This window comes from Amblyomma mixtum, chromosome 8 (genome assembly GCF_055824585.1).
Source record: "Amblyomma mixtum isolate Tamu chromosome 8, ASM5582458v1, whole genome shotgun sequence".
In the NCBI taxonomy this organism is placed as follows: domain Eukaryota; kingdom Metazoa; phylum Arthropoda; class Arachnida; order Ixodida; family Ixodidae; genus Amblyomma; species Amblyomma mixtum.
This window is the reverse complement of record NC_143019.1, coordinates 112,299,991-112,307,959: the sequence shown is the minus strand read 5'-3', so window position 1 is coordinate 112,307,959 and position 7,969 is coordinate 112,299,991.

The following is a 7,969-nucleotide window of genomic DNA, read 5'->3' as shown; positions in this document are numbered from 1 at the left end:
GGGTTGCTGAGGTGGCCTCACAGGGCTTCCTTATGACAGAGAAACATGCTGTGCAAAATGCCGTCGATGGGCGTTCAGTGTACACAGAGTACAAGGGAGAGGGAGGCGGAGAAGGAAGGAAAAAGAAAATAAGCTCCCCGTCGGGGAATCGAACCCAGGTCTCCCGCGTGACAGGCGGGGATACTGGCCACTATACTAACGAGGAGGGTTGCTGAGGTGGCCTCACAGGGCTTCCTTATGACAGAGAAACATGCTGTGCAAAATGCCGTCGATGGGCGTTCAGTGTACACAAAGTACAAGGGAGAGGGAGGCGGAGAAGGAAGGAAAAAGAAAATAAGCTCCCCGTCGGGGAATCGAACCCCGATCTCCCGCGTGACAGGCGGGGATGCTGGCCACGATGCTTTTTTTTTCTTCAACATGGTATTTATTACAGGGATGTAATGTTATATGTACATGAAGTATATACAAGCCATTATGAAAAAAGCGGTGAACAATATACATATTAAAAAGACCATGCACTAGAAAAGGGGCAATGCAGAGCACATGACTAAGAGTGAGTGCCACTCCGGTTCGTACTTAGTCTCGGCATACAGGTCTCTTAGATGAACAACCATTCGACTGAAGTGATCCTTTGTAGACACAAAAGGTTCACAGTGTCTGTCCATCATGGGGGTTTTCCAGAGGCTGTGCAGTCCAATCAGAAAGAACATGTCCAGGGGTTCATCAACAAATGGTAGCACAGTGAGATAGCGAACAGAATGTGGAGTCAGATGAATTCTTTTTTCAAATGTGCGTTGCAGGATATCCCAGAAGAGTACTGCGTCTTTGCAACTGATGAAACAATGCTCAATTGTTTCTGGTTCATTAGAAAGGCGGCAATTAACGGTAGACACAAAAATGCCCTTTTTGTCTAACCATGTTTTAACGGGCAACGTACCGGTGTGTGTAAGAAAAAGGTCTTTGTACACGGCGAGACTGGCATCTTACGTACTCTTAGGAGTACGTCATGCCCCGGTAAACCAAAATACAGAGAGCGGTACGTGGGCGGAGGGAAGAGCATACTAATCAAATCCTTATACAACTTTTTCCTCGACACTAAAAAAAGGAATGCAGGAGAAAAACGAACAAGTAGGAAACCGACAGCCAAATACACCTCTTGCATTATGCCCCACAAACACGGACGGTCACAAACATTGGAAGACACACTGAGGTTGGGTAAAACATGAACTAAATTTGTTTGCAGGAATGAACGTACTATTGGATGTGTAGCGTCACGGAAAAACATGAAACGTGACACTATCTGTCGGACATACAGGTGAACTAGACCAAGGCCGCCAGCGCTTACAGGCCGAAAAAGGTTATCACGCCTCATGGATTCAATAGACGAATCCCACACAAAAGTAGCGAGAACCCTGTGAAAGCGCTAGATAGGAAGTCTTGCGCAATGAATAATTTTCAGTACATAATATATTTTAGTGGCGAGAAAAAGATTACAGCCGGTCGCCCTGCCAAAAATTGAGAGGCCATGGGGGACAAACGTTTGAGCATAGCGCTGAAGAGTTGACACGCGGTCTTTCCAATAATGTGCGCTATGCTTATAGGCACTCAAACGGACGCCAAGGTACTTTGGTGGCCTGCATTTCCATGTTATTCCAGCTTATTCAGCAGGTGTCGAACCCCAGCTACCAAACCAAAGACCGCAACTCTTAGAGCGATTAATCCGACTTCCTGACACCGAACCAAAGTCCTCCGTTAAACGAATAACCTCATCGATGCTTGGCTTATCAGTACAAAAAAACGCAAGGTCATCTGCATCAGCCAATACGTTCAGTTCGTGGCCCATTATTCGGAAACCATTGACAGCTCTACTGTTTATAACCCTTATGCAAAGTGGCTCCAAGTATAATGCGAACAGGAGCGGAGACAGTGGGCACCCTTGTTTCACCGAAGACTGAATTTGGAATGGTTGCAAGAGACAGCCATTAACAATCAAGCGCGTGGTACAGGATTTGTAACAAAGGCGTATGCCAGTAGAAAGTATTGAACCGAGATTGACGTGATTTAAAAGTGCAAAAAGAAATGAATGGCACACTCGATCAAATGCCTTTGCCAGGTCAATTTGCAGCATTGCTAATTGTTCGTGAGCGTCACTGCAATACTGCAACACCGTGCGCGCTACATGTAGGTTAGATTGTATTGATCGTCCCCGCAAGCCACTTGTTTGATGAGGCCCAATCAAAGTAGACATTGCAAGCTGCAGCCGATTTGACAGTACTTTAGCAAAAATCTTATAATCTACATTAGAAAGCGTGATTGGTCTGTAGCCATCTACAAATCGAATTTTTTGCTTATCCTTGGTTTTTGGTATAAAGACAATATGACTTTTCGTAAATGACTGAGGCAGAAATTCAACATCAATACTTGTCTCAAAAATTTGGAGCAGGACAGGGGCTATAACTGATTTAAATGCCTTGTAAAATTCTCCTGAGAGGTCATCAGGCCCCGGAGTTTTCGAAAGCGGCAATTCATCAATTGCATCTTGCAATTCACCCAAGCTTAAAGAGCCACTTATAACCTTGCACTCATCCTCATTGAGTGGGTTAATCATGGACACCAATCGCGCTACATGATCATCATCAGCAGTGCTAGACGTGGCAGCAAACAGAGAACTATAGTGGTTTTCAAACTCGGTAACTATGACATCTGTACTTGTAACCAGGGCACCGCCACAGTAGAGCTCAGAAAATCGCTTGGCAGCCACGTGACGACGCTCATCTAGCAAGGCCTGTCTAGTAGGCTCCTCAGAGTGCAGAGCACGGTTGCTGCGGGATCGCACACGGGCCGCACGATAGCGTTCTGCATCAAACTTCTGAAGGTTGCACTTAACAGCACCAATTTCCTCTGTGTACAATCCAGGAGCCTCACATTCAAGCGCATGCAGATTATAAAGACTCTGAAGTAACCGTTTCTCCTCACTATGCTTAAGATAAGACTTCACGAAGCCGATCTCAATAGCTATGCTACGAACTTCTAGCTTAAACATCTCCCAAGCTGAAAATAATGGGACATCCATGACCAAGCAAGAATCTAAAGCTGTCATCACTCGCTGCTGAAAATGCTCATCATTTAGAAGCTCGGAATTCCCACTGCGGCTGAAATTTGGGACGGGCGCATTCTCCAATCCGCGCAATGACCATAGCATGATCTGAGAAAGAAACAGGCTTGACATCACATGAAATGTGCCGTTTAAGGAGATCTACGGAAACGTAAATGCGATCAAGGCGTGAATGTGAGGCTCCTCTGATGTATGTGAAGGCGGATGGCAATCCGGCATCAATTAAACCTGCGTTTTCGGTAATAGACAATAATATACCAGAGCTCTTATCGGCGTTTTGGTTAGGACCTGTGCGATCGCGTGGGTCGCACACACAGTTGAAGTCACCCATGAAAACGACATAACGATCACATCCTAGGAGTGTTGCAATGGCATGAAAAAAAAACTGCTCGTTGCACCGGATTATTTGAAGCTTACACACTGATAACCCTCCACGACTCGCCATGGAGTCGAAAGTCACAACATATCAGACGCCCTTCTAGGTCAACCTGGTACTTAAAGTCAGAAATAGGTAGACTCTTCTTTAAGAAAAGAAAGCAACCTGCCGAAAGACCCACTGAGTGCGACACACAGAGGTTGTAATCTGTTAGGAAAGGTCGCAGGGCTATCTCTGTATCCACTTCACTTTCTATCTTAGTTTCTTGAATAGCGACAATGTCTAGCCGATTGCCCCAAAGCAATCGGCGTAACTGTACCTGTTTCTGCCTTGAACGGAGTCCACATATGTTGAGTGTTGAGACAGTCAACTGCTGGTTAGACGCCATGGTGGCTAACTTGAGCTTCAATCAGGCATCCACGGTGTCTGGGGGCATCACTCCGGAAGGTGAGACCTCCCTAGAGTTGACGCCCTTTCTCCTTGATCTGGAGCGCCGAGGAGGTTTCTTATTCTTTGACTTTCGACGGCGGGACTTGTGCTTGGCGGGGACACTGTCCTCCTCAGAGGAGGCAGAACTCAGAGACACACCGCGGAGACACTAACGAGGATTTTTTCTTCTTTATTGCCTGAATAGTTCATCCAAACACAATCCAAGATCACTGAAAGGAAGGACAAACTCTCATCACAGTCATAATATTAATCAGCTCTCATTCGGCTGAATTTGTGCGACTAAAAGTCTCTGAGATTTACCAGCACTTCCACTGGTTCCAGCCATTCAGCTACGCATTTCTGCACTTTTTGCTTATTGACATAGCTTCTAATACTTTCCCTAAAGAACTGTTGTGCTGAACGAGCATCAATGTCACCATTCTCAACAGACATTCTGCTTTTCCATATGCTATGCAAGGCAAATAACATGATAAGATCGAAAGGTGTGCCATCATCACTCTCTACAGGGGGGAACCGGATGCCGTGTCGGTTCAGGGGGAGTTCTTTTTTGAGTGTCCGCTGGAGAACATCCCAAAGAAAAATGTCGTGCCAGCACTCCAGAAACACATGCTCGATGGTTTCGTCCTTCCGGTATATAATGCAGTGCACCCGCCAAGGTACAAAAAGTCCTTTCTGGTCCATCCGCTTCTTGACCGTTAGCGTATTGGTGTGGAGCTTAAAAAAAGAACGTCTTAGCCCCAGCCGGCACCGGCATCCTCTTCACTCTTTTCAAAACATTTTTCCCTTTTTGGAAAGAAAACGTAGTCCTATACAATGGCTCAGGACGCACAACATCACACAAATCTTTGTACAACTTTTTACGACTGACACCACACAAATATTCTAACGAAAAACGGACATTCAAAAATCTGCAAGCCAAAACCACTTCCTTTAGGAAGCCATAAATGCCTCCTGGTATGTAGTCAGTCGAGACAACGAAATTCGGTAGAGCTCGTCCCAAGCGCAACTTACCGACGGTACGGAGAAACGGGTCCTTTGTTTCTCTGAGAAACATAAAACGATGGACGATTTGGCGCAGAAAAATGTGAGCAAGTCCAAGGCCTCCTGAGTCCTAGCTGACTCGCCGAAAAAGGTTTGTCCTACTTGTCCTCTCCCAGGAGGACCTCCACACATAAACAGCGAACACACGGTGCAACTTCCGAGCATTGACTCTCAGCAGTGTAGTACTTGCAGTACGTACAAAAGTTTGCTGATTAAAAATAAGTTGCAAGTAGTTGCTCTAGAAAATATTGACCAGTTCCACCCTTTCCATTTCCCAACTTTCTCCTCAAGTTCAGTCGGTTGACTTCTCCAGTATGGGTCACTGTCTCGATAGAATCCAAGTGGAGCTCCGAGGTAACTGACGGGGGTCGTCACAAAGCTAATACTGGCGAAAGTACCAGGGGTCACAGACCAGTCGCCATGCCAGAAACCCAAGCACTTTGCCCAGTTAACTGAGCTCCCGCTTGCAGCACTAAAATTTCTTGCAGTTTTTACAACTTGTGTGATGCTGTTGTAATCAGTACAAAAAACCGCGACATCATCTGCATAAGCAAGCACTTTCACTACTGCTTGCTGTAGTTTGAAACCTCGTATTTGCTCGCGATTTATGATGCTCAGACAAAACGATTCTAAAGACAAACAAAACAGGAGGGGGGAGAGGGGGCAGCCCTGGCGTACTGAGCGCTGTACTTCAATTATCTCCCCCACGGACTTGTTTACTATCAGCATGGTGGTGCAGGCATCATAAGCCATGGCTACTCCCTCTTTAATAACATACCCGACATACCCAACTAGCAGAAACTCACAGGCTAACGTTTGTGATGATACCTGCCATAGACTGCATGCACAGCCCAAAATATATTACACAGCTTTGTACGATACCTATTCGTGCTATTACTATATGTAAAGCACGTTTCACAAGTGGTACACATAGCCTGAGACCATGCTGTCTTTCCAAAGGTGAATGAGTTATGTATATTATGAAATGTTGGGAATTATAACCTGGATAACTGCCAGGCATAGCATTTACACAGCTATATTATAACGTTTCTCAAAATTACATTAAAGGGTCAGTCTACTGAATTTTATCGACCATATTATCTTTGCGGCAACCGATAGCTCTTTACTCAAATTACCGTTTAGCCAGCTGTGGTGCCAAGAAGTGCGGTAGAACATTTTAAAATAGAATTTATTAATGTGGGAACACATCTGTATGAGATCGTAGTCTCATCTGGCAACCATCTGGATTTCCGCCTCGCGGCGACAAACATGGCGGCGCCCGTCGAAGCCGGACCTCTCGCTTCGGACTGAATTCTCGTTGTTGCTGCCTTTTTCAGTGCGTTCACTGGCCATAAATGGGGCGCCTGTCTTTCGCTTCGTCTCATCTCGCCTATAAGAAAACATATAAGAGATAAATCTGCTTTATTTTAATAATTAGAGTGACGATTCTACCGCTCATAGGCTTAAGTGGAGAGTCGGTTTGTTTACAGCAATGGTTCCCGTCCTGACGACCAGATGGCGCCACTATAGGCTGAGTTTATTTTTGCGTCTCTGCTAGCATACGCTGAACTAAAAGTGGGAATGTGCCTGCATTTTGCGTACGTGTAACTATAAATATTCATGTGATTTACAGAAAAAGCGAGCGGTACGCCTTCTACAGTTTACTAGAACAAAACGTGCGTTTCTCTGACATCGGGGCATACAAATGGTACGTAGTATATTCACTTATGCTTCTACAAAAAAAGACTACCACTTTCTTGAACAAAATGAACGTTCGGGGTCGCCACCATGCTTTTTTACGCGACTTTAACGCCGAAGTAAAATATAAATTCCTGCCTAAACCGGGAGCAGACCCCTCGTTATTGATGTTATAGGGTGCCAACTACGAGAATATGCCATTATTTATACACTCATCTTGGTGAGTAGACTGACCCTTTAAAGGGGTGGAGACACCAAATTTATGGTTCGCGCGTTCTTAGTTGCAAACGTTTCTTATGGCTCCAGGAAGCATGATACACACTCAAAGATGCATATATTCACAGTGAATAATTTATTATAGCATTTTTAGGTGAACGATTTTCGGTTTCGGTTTCGGAACGCCGAGTTGTACAGTGACGTCACAGAGGGGGAAGATCAACTGCTTCGCTTGGTCACGTGGGCCCACAAAAGTTGTGACGCACCTACTGCTGCATCGTCTGCTTTCCCACACACGTGCTGACCAGCGCATATGAAAACAAACAACTGCACGTCTAGTCCCAGCAGCTCGGATTCTGACAGATCTGATTCCAACGAGTGAGGACATCGACTTTTTTTCGTTCGCACGCTAATATCGCCTTCGCGGGTTCGCGTGAGGATGCGAAACACTTTGCAAAATGCCAGTAAGCATCGCTGCGCCGCTCTACCCAAGCTGCGCCCACAACCGGTGTCACACTTCGCTGCCGTGCAGCAGTACCTGAGCGCTGCTTGGGATGGTGTACAAATATCACAAGAAAAGACAAGATCGCCTTGTTATCAGAACTGCCAGCTATACTCGAGCAGCGACAAAGCATGTCTGCTTATGTTGGGAGCTTTCGGCAACGGCACCGCTCGCGGGCGCTCCGGGCGACGAGCTCTGCTGCTGCCTGGCTGCCGTGGTCGTCGCTAGGCCTATAGCCTGTTTAGCAAGCGGCCGGCGCTTCGGAAGTCGCCTGCGCTATAATAAAAGGCCTACTTTTCACAAATAGCTGTAGTGTTAACAGAATCATCTCACAATAAAATAATAGTATGGTCAATCTCCTCGACGCCTTCGGCAGCGGAGCTAGCGGGCGCCAGGCGAGCCGGACCCCGACGTCGCGCCAGCGGCAGCTGCTAGGCGCGGTTGTGAGAAATTTGCTCATATCACAGTTGTTACCTCTACTAGCAGCTCAGTATTGGTCAGCGATCCTCAAAAATGACACTTTTTTCACATTTCTTGTCCAATGGTTTATTATTTACGTCAAGAACACTCT